This window comes from Sceloporus occidentalis, unplaced genomic scaffold, assembly GCF_023333645.1.
Source record: "Sceloporus occidentalis isolate IW3139 unplaced genomic scaffold, rSceOcc1.0.p SCAF_102, whole genome shotgun sequence".
NCBI lineage: Eukaryota > Metazoa > Chordata > Lepidosauria > Squamata > Phrynosomatidae > Sceloporus > Sceloporus occidentalis.
Genome location: NW_028317082.1, coordinates 3,443,559 through 3,457,229, shown reverse-complemented (window position 1 = coordinate 3,457,229; position 13,671 = coordinate 3,443,559). Strand labels below are relative to the sequence as shown.

The following is a 13,671-nucleotide window of genomic DNA, read 5'->3' as shown; positions in this document are numbered from 1 at the left end:
GCCTTCACATGCAGGATCTCAAGTCTGCTTACCCTGTGACTCTAATGAAGCCACTTTAAACCAATGCAGTGGCAAAAGGTCCCCTAAGAGCTAGTCCCTTGCCTTGAAACCATGTAAAAAAATATCTACTTTCTTAACAGCAGTAGCTTGTCAAGATGGCTGAGTGGTCTGAGGCTCCAGACTCAAGAATGCTATCTTCTCTCTGCGAGGATCTTCTGGTCTCCGTGTAGAGGCGTGGGATCAAATCCCCCTTCTCACAGTCATCTTTCTTTTGTGCTTTGAGCTTCATTTAATTCAACAATTTTTTGAGATCCAAGACTGAATTTAAGCGTTGAAAGAGTACATTGCAGAAGACATTGATTTCATAACATAAGACAGCAATGTACAATCTCTAGACTCAAAAGAACAGTAACCTGGGGATCTAAATCACCAGCAACCTCAAGACAACTCAAATCCGCAATCTTCCAATCCAAAGTCAGACACCTTACCAATTAAGCAACGAGGTCTGGACGGAACGCGAGAGTCTTATTCCGCACTTTGGAGACAAGACATACCGAAAGAGGTGAAAATAACGACCCAGGTGTAGATACTTTCCAATAGCTGTCACATAGATTTCTTGGGGGAAAGAGATTAGGAAGTGTACAACAGAAAATCAAGGGTGCCTGTGACTCTTATGGAGCCGCTTTGAGCCAAAGTCTTCATAACAATAGTTGGAAAAGAATTAATGTTTGCTCAAAGTTTTTGAAAGAGTAAATTGCAGACAACTTTGATTGAATCAAATCTCGCAACAACGCACTATCCGTAGAGGTACCGTGTAGGCCAAGATGGGGTTACATTCGGTGATCATATGGCACATTGGAAAAAAACACTTGAAATCTTAGTTTTGACATGTCTGCCTTTCATACCAAGAGGGACTAAAGATCTTGGGTGACACGTAACATGGAAATAAACTGTTGAAATCTTAGTTTCCACTTGCCTGACATTCATTGATATGGAAGAACTCTAAAGAACAACAGAGCCAAACCTCCATCAACTCCGACCACGAAGGGACTCGAACACTCAATCTTCCGATCCGAATTCAGACGCCTTATCCATTAGGCCACGCGGTCCGCATGTAAAGCTTGCGAAAAAATGTGTGGATACGTTTCTCATAGAGAAACATAACTATATTTCCTTTACTTCACATGCCACAATATGCTTTTTATGACCACTGTCCTTCCTCTGACTGATGTTAATTAAGAACACGCAGACAAACATAGGACACAGAAACGACTAATGCATTTGAAACATCTATGTACGAAGGATTATGCGTGAGTCAGATAGGTGGATTCATGACGTTTTCTGTCTACATATCGAGGCTCTGTGGCGCAATGGATAGCGCATTGGACTTCTAGCACTTGGCAAGGCATTCAAAGGTTGTGGGTTCAAGGCCCACCAGAGTCGTGGTTTTTCCAGTGGTTGACTGCATTTGATGTTCTTGTTTAGTTATAAGTTGCAATATCCACAAATTGTCTCTGAAAAATTTCTGTAATACTATTGACAGATCTTAATCTGACCGATTTTAATTGAAAGAATAAATTTTATTTCCAAATATCCACAATTTGTCTGTGAGAAATTATGGTAATCTGAAACAATAGAACGATCTAACACAAGTGTGGAAAGCAGTTTAGCGCTCCGTTTGTAAGATTAAAGTTTTGATGCGAAAATAATGCCAATATTCAAAGGTTGTGGGTTCAAGTCCCACTAGAGTCGTGTTTTTTTCCAGTGGTTGACTGCATTTGATGTGCTTGTTTAGTTTTTAGGTTACAATATCCACAAATTGTCTCTGAAAAATGTCTGTAATACAATTGACAGATTTTACTCTAGTGTGAAATGTGTTTCAGTAGTGGGCCCTGTGGCACATTATACAAAGGATGATCACATAGATTTCTTTCTGCAAAAAGATAAGGAAATGTACAACAGAAAATCAAGGGTGCCCTGTGACTCTTATGGAGCCACTTGGAGCCAAAGTCTTCATAACAATAGTTGGAGAAAAAATTAAAGTTTGCTTTTAAGTGTTTGAAACAGTACATCGCAATCAACTTTGATTTCATTAAAGGTGTTGGCAACGCACAATACGTAGAAGAACCCTGCATGGCCAGAGGGCGATAAGTTTGGTGGTCATATGGCACATCAAAAAACACATGTGAAATCTTAGCCTTCACATGCAGGATCTCAAGTCTGCTTACCCTGTGACTCTAATGAAGCCACTTTAAACCAATGCAATGGCAAAAGGTTGCCTTGAAACCATGTAAAAAAAAAAATCTTCTTTCGTAGCCGCTGTAGCTTGTCAGGATGGCCGAGTGGTCTAAGGTGCCAGACTCAAGAATGCTATATTCTCTCTGTGAGGGTCTTCTGGTCTCCATGTGGAGGTGTGGGTTCAAATCCCACTTCTGACAGTCGTCTTTTTTTGTGCATTGAGCTTTGTTTTTTTTGTGCATTGAACTTCAGGTGATGGCGTCCTGCGATCTGCCTCCCCGGTATGCCTGACGATCTTGCTGCGAACTCTCAGCGTGTGGCTAGCGTACGGTTTCTTCCCCCGGCTTCCTTGGAAGTTCTTCGGTTGCAGCAACCCCGGGAGAACATCCTGAGGTGTGGCAGCTACCGATTGATGCTCCATATTGAAGGACTCGGCTATGTTGCCGTTATGCTGGAAGCTGGAATGAGACCGAGAGAAATCTAATATATGGCGGGGAAACGCGCTACAGATTTTTGATCCTGAGGAGCTGTGGCAGGTGTCCGAGTGGGATCTTCAGAGTTCCTGGAAATCGTCAAAAGTACTTTCTATTTATTTATTTATTTATTTATTTATTTTTGGATCAAGATTGGAATTATTTTTTGGAACCTGTCTATATTACAATCATGATGGTGGAGGACATTCTAATTTGGTAACAGATCTAGGGATATTTCCATTGAAAAAAGAAAAGGAAAAGGGAAAAAATGTATGTTTATACTAATATATTGAAAGTACTATAATCATGTTGGAAACAGACTTTATAACTTAATCATGTTGGAAAACAGACTTTATAATTTAATCAAGCTACACAGGAGTAAGAAAATTGATCCCTTTATATGAATTCAACTTTACCAATCATGCTATCAATCATGCTATCAATTATGTTATCAACCCATTATCTATACACATGAATTCAGATTTGGATGGAATTAACTGATCCAGTTTATCTCCACTACGTGATACGGCTTGCGTCTTCTAATCATGTTGAAATCTAATTTAAATTATTAATTATTATAATTATGCTGGAATAGGACACCTTAATCTAATCAAGCTTGGAAGGAGGTGAAATTTGATTTGTCTCTGTGATTCTAATCAACTAGTGGATCATGGTCTATATATAAATTATTGATTTTGGGATCATATATTTTGATTCATATTTTGACACATACTTCACTAATGAATTTTGACACATACTTCACTAATGAATTTATAAAATTTTGATTATCACTCAATACTTGAACTGTGGTTATAAGAAGAAAAAAAAAGAAAGAAAAAAAAAAAAAATAAGGAAAAGGAGAGGAAAAAAAAAGTAAAAAATAAAAAGAAAAAAAAAAAGAAAAAAAATATAGTCATAATCTTTTTATTTGTTTATTTCGATATTTACAATAATAAAGAGGACACGATGGCGTCAAAAAGAGAGGATCCAAAATAAAAAAAAAGAGAGAAAAGAGATCTAGACCAAAAAAAAGAAAAAAAGATTTCTATGCTATTTTCACCCCAGGTTCATAGGAAAATGGAGGAATCTGTGTGCTTATCTGATTCCACTATTGATGAAATTGGAAGACACTCTTTAAGTCCTGCAGCACAATCTACTCAAATGATTACCAAAGAATATTTGCAATTATGTATGGAATCTCAGCTGAACTCATTTAAAGATGAACTCATGAAAGTGAACATGGAGTGGAAAAGTGAATTTAAAAAAACGCAAGAATGTTTCAATCTAATTATGCAAAAGAATGAGTTTCTTGAATTAGAGTTAAAATCAATTAAAGATGACCTTAACCATAAAGAGAACATCATAAGAAACCTGGAACAAAAATTAAATGACGCCGAGGATCGCACACGCAGGAAGAACTTAAGGATACATGGCATTTCGGAGGATATTAAGCAGGACTCTATCAGAACGTATTTGAAAGAATTGTTTTTAGATATGGGCATCCGTGATGTTGATAGAGACGATATGATTGAACGTGTACACAGAACGTTAAAACCAAAGAATCTTGCTGAAGGAAAACCCAGAGATATAATTATTCGCTTCTCAACTTTCTTTATACGATACAAAATATTATTGGCAACAAGTAAATATGTTCCGAAAGTAGATAAATTTCAAAACTTAATGTTCTTTCAAGATCTCTCTCTATTTACTAGACAAAAGAGATTTGAATTTAAAGAAGTGACCAAGATTTTGAGAGAGCAAAATATTAGATACTCGTGGGGATTCCCAGTAAAATTGTTTATTATGTCCGCTCAGCATCAACCAGTTAAGCTATCAACGGTTGATGAAGCTAGGAGTTGGCTTAAAGGAAATGTAGTACATGGTTTGCAATAATAATCTCGCGGATGCGCGACTTCTGGGGGGGGATTTTTTTTTTTTTTTTTAGTGTGTGTTATTTATACAAAATTATATAGGTGTAATCTCATATTATATGGTTTTTGAAGGAGTGTAGGAGGAATATTCACTTGTGCTATTATTAAACTACAGGTATTGGTGAATTAATGGATTTGAAGGGTATGTACATATGCAATAATGATATAATTTAATCCACACTTAGTTTTAAAAAAAAATTTAATTAGATATAAAGCATTTTACCATTTGGAGTATGGTGTTTCTAATTTCACGATATATGCCACTTAACACATAATTATACTTATAACTTAAATCTTTTATATTTTTACGGGATCTTATTTCCCTAAGATATCTTTATTGATCACTTAGGATTAATTTTGGCATAGACAAGATTAATATGATTAACTGCCAAATACACTAGTTTTTTTTTTTTTGTTTATTTTTTTTTTTTCGTTTTTTTTTTGTTTATTTTTTTCCCCCTCACCCATTTGGTCTATTTATTATTCTTTCCTCAATATAGATTAGTTCCCGTATAGCTCCTCAACAAGGTGGAGTTACTATGTCCTGGGAGAATGTTGGGTTTTTTCTCCGATGTTTGGATAGTATTTGGGCTTCCATTAATTTTTGTAAATTGTGTTATTTGTGTGTGGATGTAGGATGTATGGATTGTGAGGGTGTCAAGCCTTATCAGGTTTATGTTAGTTATAATAACCATCCGAAACATGGAAGATCTATTTAAGATTATTTTGTTGAATGTTCAAGGTTTAAATCTGCCTCATAAAAGATATTCGCTATTCAATTATATAAATAATCATCATATAGACATATGTTGCGTCCAAGAAACACATTTGAAAAATGCAGATATCTACAGACTGAACAATAAAAGATATATGGTGCTTGAACATTCATCGTTACCTAGCAGGAAAAAGCGAGGTGTAGCTATCCTAATCTCAAATAAAATTAAAGTTGAGTTGATCTATAAGCAGAAGGATTCTCACGCTAGATATGTTTTCATAGTGTGTAAATTAGACGAGAGATTATTTTCTATTTTGAATATATATGCACCTAATTATAAACAGAACCATTTCTTAAATGGCACACTACAAAAAATTCAGAAATATACCCAGGGAACCTTTTTGTGTATGGGGGACTTTAATTGTGCTCCTGATGCAGTATTGGACACTCCCAGTCCCCGAGGTAGAACTCCTAACAGAAATCAAGTTAATTTATCTAATGCTTTCAGTATTACTCTTGGTAAATATAAACTCTATGACATTTGGAGGACGTTGAGACCGGCAGACAAAGATTATACCTTTTTTTCGGGTCGACATAAGACTTTTTCACGTATAGATCTTATATTAACTATATTAACATCTATGTACGAAGGATTATGCGTGAGTCAGATAGGTGGATTCATGACGTTTTCTGTCTACATATCTAGGCTCTGTGGCGCAATGGATAGCGCATTGGACTTCTAGCACTTGAGCAAGGCATTCAAAGGTTGTGGGTTCGAGTCCCACCAGAGTCATTGTTTTTCCAGTGGTTGACTGCATTTGATGTTCTTGTTTAGTTATAAGTTGCAATATCCACAAATTGTCTCAGAAAAATGTCTGTAATACTATTGACAGATCTTAATCTGACAGATTTTAATTGAAAGATTAAATTGTATTTCCAAATATCCACAATTTGTCTGTGAGAAATTATGGTAATCTGAAACAATAGAACTATCTAACACAAGTGTGGAAAGCAGTTTAGCGCTCCGTTTGTAAGATTAAAGTTTTGATGCCAAAATAATGCCAATATTCAAAGGTTGTGGGTTCGAGTCCCACTAGAGTGGTGTTTTTTTTCCAGTGGTTGACCGCATTTGATGTGCTTGTTTAGTTTTAGGTTGCAATATCCACAAATTGTCTCTGAAAAATGTCTGTAATACAATTGACAGATTTTACTCTAGTGTGAAATGTGTTTCAGTAGTGGGCCCTGTGGCACATTATACAAAAGATGATCACATAGATTTCTTTGGGCAAAAAGATTAGGAAATGTACAACAGAAAATCAAGGGTGCCCTGTGACTCTTATGGAGCCACTTGGAGCCAAAGTCTTCATAACAATAGTTGGAGAAAGAATTAAAGTTTGCCTTTAAGTGTTTGAAACAGTACATCGCAATCAACTTTGATTTCATTAAAGGTGTTGGCAACGCACAATACGTAGAAGAACCCTGCATGCCCAGAGGGCGATAAGTTTGGTGGTCATATGGCACATCAAAAAACACATGTGAAATCTTAGCCTTCACATGCAGGATCTCAAGTCTGCTTACCCTGTGACTCTAATGAAGCCACTTTAAACCAATGCAGTGGCAAAAGGTCCCCTAAGAGCTAGTCCCTTGCCTTGAAACCATGTAAAAAAAATATCTTCTTCCGTAGCAGCAGTAGCTTGTCAGGATGGCCGAGTGGTCTAAGGGGCCAGACTCAAGTAATGCTATCTTCTCTCTGCGAGGATCTTCTGGTCTCCGTGTAGAGGCGTGGGTTCAAATCCCACTTCTGACAGTCATCTCTTTTTGTGCTTTGAGCTTCGTTTAATTCAACAATTTTTTGAGATCCAAGACTGAATTTAAGCGTTGAAAGAGTACATTGCAGAAGACATTGATTTCATAACATAAGACAGCAATGTACAATCTCTAGACTCAAAAGAACAGTAACCTGGGGATCTAAATCACCAGCAACCTCAAGACAACTCAAATCCGCAATCTTCCAATCCAAAGTCAGACACCTTACCAATTAAGCAACGAGGTCTGGACGGAACGCGAGAGTCTTATTCCGCACTTTGGAGACAAGACATACCGAAAGAGGTGAAAATAACGACCCAGGTGTAGATACTTTCCAATAGCTGTCACATAGATTTCTTGGGGGAAAGAGATTAGGAAGTGTACAACAGAAAATCAAGGGTGCCTGTGACTCTTATGGAGCCGCTTTGAGCCAAAGTCTTCATAACAATAGTTGGAAAAGAATTAATGTTTGCTCAAAGTTTTTGAAAGAGTAAATTGCAGACAACTTTGATTGAATCAAATCTCGCAACAACGCACTATCCGTAGAGGTACCGTGTAGGCCAAGATGGGGTTACATTCGGTGATCATATGGCACATTGGAAAAAAACACTTGAAATCTTAGTTTTGACATGTCTGCCTTTCATACCAAGAGGGACTAAAGATCTTGGGTGACACGTAACATGGAAATAAACTGTTGAAATCTTAGTTTCCACTTGCCTGACATTCATTGATATGGAAGAACTCTAAAGAACAACAGAGCCAAACCTCCATCAACTCCGACCACGAAGGGACTCGAACACTCAATCTTCCGATCCGAATTCAGACGCCTTATCCATTAGGCCACGCGGTCCGCATGTAAAGCTTGCGAAAAAATGTGTGGATACGTTTCTCATAGAGAAACATAACTATATTTCCTTTACTTCACATGCCACAATATGCTTTTTATGACCACTGTCCTTCCTCTGACTGATGTTAATTAAGAACACGCAGACAAACATAGGACACAGAAACGACTAATGCATTTGAAACATCTATGTACGAAGGATTATGCGTGAGTCAGATAGGTGGATTCATGACGTTTTCTGTCTACATATCGAGGCTCTGTGGCACAATGGATAGCGCATTGGACTTCTAGCACTTGGCAAGGCATTCAAAGGTTGTGGGTTCGAGGCCCACCAGAGTCGTGGTTTTTCCAGTGGTTGACTGCATTTGATGTTCTTGTTTAGTTATAAGTTGCAATATCCACAAATTGTCTCTGAAAAATTTCTGTAATACTATTGACAGATCTTAATCTGACCGATTTTAATTGAAAGAATAAATTTTATTTCCAAATATCCACAATTTGTCTGTGAGAAATTATGGTAATCTGAAACAATAGAACGATCTAACACAAGTGTGGAAAGCAGTTTAGCGCTCCGTTTGTAAGATTAAAGTTTTGATGCGAAAATAATGCCAATATTCAAAGGTTGTGGGTTCAAGTCCCACTAGAGTCGTGTTTTTTTCCAGTGGTTGACTGCATTTGATGTGCTTGTTTAGTTTTTAGGTTACAATATCCACAAATTGTCTCTGAAAAATGTCTGTAATACAATTGACAGATTTTACTCTAGTGTGAAATGTGTTTCAGTAGTGGGCCCTGTGGCACATTATACAAAGGATGATCACATAGATTTCTTTCTGCAAAAAGATAAGGAAATGTACAACAGAAAATCAAGGGTGCCCTGTGACTCTTATGGAGCCACTTGGAGCCAAAGTCTTCATAACAATAGTTGGAGAAAAAATTAAAGTTTGCTTTTAAGTGTTTGAAACAGTACATCGCAATCAACTTTGATTTCATTAAAGGTGTTGGCAACGCACAATACGTAGAAGAACCCTGCATGGCCAGAGGGCGATAAGTTTGGTGGTCATATGGCACATCAAAAAACACATGTGAAATCTTAGCCTTCACATGCAGGATCTCAAGTCTGCTTACCCTGTGACTCTAATGAAGCCACTTTAAACCAATGCAATGGCAAAAGGTTGCCTTGAAACCATGTAAAAAAAAAAATCTTCTTTCGTAGCCGCTGTAGCTTGTCAGGATGGCCGAGTGGTCTAAGGTGCCAGACTCAAGAATGCTATATTCTCTCTGTGAGGGTCTTCTGGTCTCCATGTGGAGGTGTGGGTTCAAATCCCACTTCTGACAGTCGTCTTTTTTTGTGCATTGAGCTTTGTTTTTTTTGTGCATTGAACTTCAGGTGATGGCGTCCTGCGATCTGCCTCCCCGGTATGCCTGACGATCTTGCTGCGAACTCTCAGCGTGTGGCTAGCGTACGGTTTCTTCCCCCGGCTTCCTTGGAAGTTCTTCGGTTGCAGCAACCCCGGGAGAACATCCTGAGGTGTGGCAGCTACCGATTGATGCTCCATATTGAAGGACTCGGCTATAATTGTTAAATATTATTTATTTATTTATTTTTGGATCAAGATTGGAATTATTTTTTGGAACCTGTCTATATTACAATCATGATGGTGGAGGACATTCTAATTTGGTAACAGATCTAGGGATATTTCCATTGAAAAAAGAAAAGGAAAAGGGAAAAAATGTATGTTTATACTAATATATTGAAAGTACTATAATCATGTTGGAAACAGACTTTATAACTTAATCATGTTGGAAAACAGACTTTATAATTTAATCAAGCTACACAGGAGTAAGAAAATTGATCCCTTTATATGAATTCAACTTTACCAATCATGCTATCAATCATGCTATCAATTATGTTATCAACCCATTATCTATACACATGAATTCAGATTTGGATGGAATTAACTGATCCAGTTTATCTCCACTACGTGATACGGCTTGCGTCTTCTAATCATGTTGAAATCTAATTTAAATTATTAATTATTATAATTATGCTGGAATAGGACACCTTAATCTAATCAAGCTTGGAAGGAGGTGAAATTTGATTTGTCTCTGTGATTCTAATCAACTAGTGGATCATGGTCTATATATAAATTATTGATTTTGGGATCATATATTTTGATTCATATTTTGACACATACTTCACTAATGAATTTTGACACATACTTCACTAATGAATTTATAAAATTTTGATTATCACTCAATACTTGAACTGTGGTTATAAGAAGAAAAAAAAAGAAAGAAAAAAAAAAAAAATAAGGAAAAGGAGAGGAAAAAAAAAGTAAAAAATAAAAAGAAAAAAAAAAAGAAAAAAAATATAGTCATAATCTTTTTATTTGTTTATTTCGATATTTACAATAATAAAGAGGACACGATGGCGTCAAAAAGAGAGGATCCAAAATAAAAAAAAGAGAGAAAAGAGATCTAGACCAAAAAAAAGAAAAAAAGATTTCTATGCTATTTTCACCCCAGGTTCATAGGAAAATGGAGGAATCTGTGTGCTTATCTGATTCCACTATTGATGAAATTGGAAGACACTCTTTAAGTCCTGCAGCACAATCTACTCAAATGATTACCAAAGAATATTTGCAATTATGTATGGAATCTCAGCTGAACTCATTTAAAGATGAACTCATGAAAGTGAACATGGAGTGGAAAAGTGAATTTAAAAAAACGCAAGAATGTTTCAATCTAATTATGCAAAAGAATGAGTTTCTTGAATTAGAGTTAAAATCAATTAAAGATGACCTTAACCATAAAGAGAACATCATAAGAAACCTGGAACAAAAATTAAATGACGCCGAGGATCGCACACGCAGGAAGAACTTAAGGATACATGGCATTTCGGAGGATATTAAGCAGGACTCTATCAGAACGTATTTGAAAGAATTGTTTTTAGATATGGGCATCCGTGATGTTGATAGAGACGATATGATTGAACGTGTACACAGAACGTTAAAACCAAAGAATCTTGCTGAAGGAAAACCCAGAGATATAATTATTCGCTTCTCAACTTTCTTTATACGATACAAAATATTATTGGCAACAAGTAAATATGTTCCGAAAGTAGATAAATTTCAAAACTTAATGTTCTTTCAAGATCTCTCTCTATTTACTAGACAAAAGAGATTTGAATTTAAAGAAGTGACCAAGATTTTGAGAGAGCAAAATATTAGATACTCGTGGGGATTCCCAGTAAAATTGTTTATTATGTCCGCTCAGCATCAACCAGTTAAGCTATCAACGGTTGATGAAGCTAGGAGTTGGCTTAAAGGAAATGTAGTACATGGTTTGCAATAATAATCTCGCGGATGCGCGACTTCTGGGGGGGGATTTTTTTTTTTTTTTTTAGTGTGTGTTATTTATACAAAATTATATAGGTGTAATCTCATATTATATGGTTTTTGAAGGAGTGTAGGAGGAATATTCACTTGTGCTATTATTAAACTACAGGTATTGGTGAATTAATGGATTTGAAGGGTATGTACATATGCAATAATGATATAATTTAATCCACACTTAGTTTTAAAAAAAAATGTAATTAGATATAAAGCATTTTACCATTTGGAGTATGGTGTTTCTAATTTCACGATATATGCCACTTAACACATAATTATACTTATAACTTAAATCTTTTATATTTTTACGGGATCTTATTTCCCTAAAATATCTTTATTGATCACTTAGGATTAATTTTGGCATAGACAAGATTAATATGATTAACTGCCAAATACACTAGTTTTTTTTTTTTTGTTTATTTTTATTTTTTCGGGTTTTTTTTGTTTTTTTTTTCCCCCCTCACCCATTTGGTCTATTTATTATTCTTTCCTCAATATAGATTAGTTCCCGTATAGCTCCTCAACAAGGTGGAGTTACTATGTCCTGGGAGAATGTTGGGTTTTTTCTCCGATGTTTGGATAGTATTTGGGCTTCCATTAATTTTTGTAAATTGTGTTATTTGTGTGTGGATGTAGGATGTATGGATTGTGAGGGTGTCAAGCCTTATCAGGTTTATGTTAGTTATAATAACCATCCGAAACATGGAAGATCTATTTAAGATTATTTTGTTGAATGTTCAAGGTTTAAATCTGCCTCATAACAGATATTCGCTATTCAATTATATAAATAATCATCATATAGACATATGTTGCGTCCAAGAAACACATTTGAAAAATGCAGATATCTACAGACTGAACAATAAAAGATATATGGTGCTTGAACATTCATCGTTACCTAGCAGGAAAAAGCGAGGTGTAGCTATCCTAATCTCAAATAAAATTAAAGTTGAGTTGATCTATAAGCAGAAGGATTCTCACGCTAGATATGTTTTCATAGTGTGTAAATTAGACGAGAGATTATTTTCTATTTTGAATATATATGCACCTAATTATAAACAGAACCATTTCTTAAATGGCACACTACAAAAAATTCAGAAATATACCCAGGGAACCTTTTTGTGTATGGGGGACTTTAATTGTGCTCCTGATGCAGTATTGGACACTCCCAGTCCCCGAGGTAGAACTCCTAACAGAAATCAAGTTAATTTATCTAATGCTTTCAGTATTACTCTTGGTAAATATAAACTCTATGACATTTGGAGGACGTTGAGACCGGCAGACAAAGATTATACCTTTTTTTCGGGTCGACATAAGACTTTTTCACGTATAGATCTTATATTAACTACAGCGAACGTGATTTCAGATTGTAAGCGCATTAGTATAGGAAATGCAGCCTGGACAGATCATGATCCAGTTTGTCTGGAAATAGAAAAGAAATTTCATTTGACTTTACGCCCTTGGATAAATGAATCATCATTAGGCTGTAAGGATTCTCTTGATTACATTTCCCAGACGACCACTCAGTTTTTTCTTGAGAATTTGACGCATAATATGAGTCTGGGTAATATCTGGTGCGCTTATAAATGTGTCTTGAGAGGATATTTAATTAAAAAAGATGCATATAATAGGAAAAAAGGAAAAGAAAAATTGTCTGATCTATATATTTCATTGAGTAATTTAAAAAGGAAGTGCGGTCAATCTCATGGAGAACAAGACATTATGAATATGATTAAAATCAAAAAAGAAATTGAGGACCGTTTAATAAGTAAAGCAAATTATAATTTGATTAAGTTAAAGCAAAAATTCTACTACGCTGGGAACCGGGCAGAGAAACAGCTTACCAACCAATTAAAAAATAGAAATTTAAAAAATCGAATTCTTAAACTTATAGATGGGGATAAATATATTTCTAGTCCTGATAATATTGGGACATCTTTTGGTAAGTTTTATACATCCCTGTATAATATTGTAGGTCAATCCCAAGATGATGTACAGATGAGACAATATCTGCAGGACTCCAGATTGCCGAAGTTGACTGATACATTGATAGAACAATTGGACGCTCCCTTTTTGGAGAGTGAAGTAAATGTAGCGATAAAAAAACTAAAAGTACGTAAAGCTCCTGGTCCCGACGGATATACAGCACTGTTTTATAAAAAACTGTCCAAATTGATAGTTCCGCACCTAACAAGTATGTTCAACGAAATCAGCGCAAATAAGTCCTTTCCTAATGGCATGTTGGAGGCTATTATTCTTCCTATACCTAAAGCTG

At 35.8% G+C, this 13,671-nt stretch overlaps 6 non-coding genes across 6 annotated transcripts; all 6 read left to right on the top strand.

Moving 5' to 3' along the window:
- The first annotated feature begins 1,356 nt into the window (after positions 1 to 1,356).
- Positions 1,357 to 1,443, top strand: TRNAR-UCU (transfer RNA arginine (anticodon UCU)). The gene is given in 2 exon segments: positions 1,357 to 1,393; positions 1,408 to 1,443. It is a non-coding gene; the product is annotated as a tRNA-Arg (tRNA).
- Positions 1,444 to 2,328: 885 nt separating this feature from the next.
- TRNAL-CAA (transfer RNA leucine (anticodon CAA)) lies at positions 2,329 to 2,438 on the top strand. The gene is made up of 2 exons: positions 2,329 to 2,366; positions 2,393 to 2,438. It is a non-coding gene; the product is annotated as a tRNA-Leu (tRNA).
- A 3,624-nt stretch (positions 2,439 to 6,062) lies between these two features.
- TRNAR-UCU (transfer RNA arginine (anticodon UCU)) lies at positions 6,063 to 6,150 on the top strand. Its single transcript is given in 2 exon segments — positions 6,063 to 6,099; positions 6,115 to 6,150. It is a non-coding gene; the product is annotated as a tRNA-Arg (tRNA).
- A 903-nt stretch (positions 6,151 to 7,053) lies between these two features.
- On the top strand, positions 7,054 to 7,164 carry TRNAL-CAA (transfer RNA leucine (anticodon CAA)). Its single transcript has 2 exons — positions 7,054 to 7,091; positions 7,119 to 7,164. It is a non-coding gene; the product is annotated as a tRNA-Leu (tRNA).
- A 1,096-nt stretch (positions 7,165 to 8,260) lies between these two features.
- TRNAR-UCU (transfer RNA arginine (anticodon UCU)) lies at positions 8,261 to 8,347 on the top strand. Its single transcript is given in 2 exon segments — positions 8,261 to 8,297; positions 8,312 to 8,347. It is a non-coding gene; the product is annotated as a tRNA-Arg (tRNA).
- An 885-nt stretch (positions 8,348 to 9,232) lies between these two features.
- On the top strand, positions 9,233 to 9,342 carry TRNAL-CAA (transfer RNA leucine (anticodon CAA)). Its single transcript has 2 exons — positions 9,233 to 9,270; positions 9,297 to 9,342. It is a non-coding gene; the product is annotated as a tRNA-Leu (tRNA).
- Positions 9,343 to 13,671: the final 4,329 nt, after the last annotated feature.